Source organism: Elephantulus edwardii, unplaced genomic scaffold (assembly GCF_000299155.1).
Source record: "Elephantulus edwardii isolate Elephantulus edwardi_28Jun2011 unplaced genomic scaffold, EleEdw1.0 scaffold00016, whole genome shotgun sequence".
In the NCBI taxonomy this organism is placed as follows: Eukaryota; Metazoa; Chordata; class Mammalia; order Macroscelidea; family Macroscelididae; genus Elephantulus; species Elephantulus edwardii.
The window spans coordinates 23,245,656-23,246,752 of record NW_006399766.1 but is presented as its reverse complement, the minus strand read 5'-3'; positions in this window follow the sequence as shown (position 1 = coordinate 23,246,752).

The window sequence follows — 1,097 nt, the reverse complement described above, 5'->3', positions numbered from 1 at the left end:
AACCCCAATTTGCTTTTTTCTTTGGAAAAAAATTATTTCATTGTTACACAGACACCATTCCCACTCCACTTTACTACGCATTTTCTGGACTCCTGTCATGCCAATAATACCTAATCATGTATTCCTTTTATACAGTTCTCTCTCTCTCTCATCTATTTCAATGTCATGCAAATTATTTATCCCCTTTTTTCTTAGTTTCCCTTCAGCCCTCAAGTTAGTCCTGTTGTATGACAGTAGCATTATGCAGTATTTGTCCTTTTGTGACTGAGATATTTCACTCAGCATAATGTCCTCCAGGGTCACCCATTTTGTATAGTATTTCATGAGTTCTTTGTTTTTCAGTGCTGCATAATATTCCATTGTGTGAATATACCACAACTTCTCCATCCACTCATTTGTTAATGGGCACTTGGATTGTTTCCAACTCTTTGCTATTGTGAACAAAGCAGTAATAAACATGGATGTGCATATATCTGCTTGGATGGCAGTTCTGGTTTCTTTAGGGTATATTTCCAGTAGTGGAAAGGCTTTATCAAATGGTATTTCTATTTCCAAGTTTTTGAGAAAGTACCATACTCCTTTCCATAGTGGTTGCACCATTTTACACTCCTACCACTAGTGAATAAGGGTTCCAGTCTCTCCACAACCTTGCCAGCATATGTTGTTTGCTGCTTTGTTGAGTTTTGTTATTCTTACTGGGAAGAGATGATATCTCAAAGTTTTTTTGATTTGCATCTCTTTTAGAGCTAGGAATTTTGTACGTTTCTTCACATGTTTGTTCACCATCTGAATGTCTTCTTTGGTGAAGTGTCTGTTCATACCCTGTGCCCATTTTTCAGTTGGGTTGTTTATCTTGTTGTTGTGATCGAGTATTCTATAAATTCTAGATATAAGTCCCTTATCAGACATATCATTACCAAATATTTTCCCCCAGTCTGTGGCTTCCCTTTGTAACCTGTTGGAGGTTTTGGATATGCATAGGGATTTGATTCTTAGAAGGTCCTATTCATCTATTTTTTCCTCTTCTGGTTGTAGATTTTTCAGGATGCATGGAACACTGTTCATGTTGTGGATTAGTGCTTCTAGGGTTCTTCCAA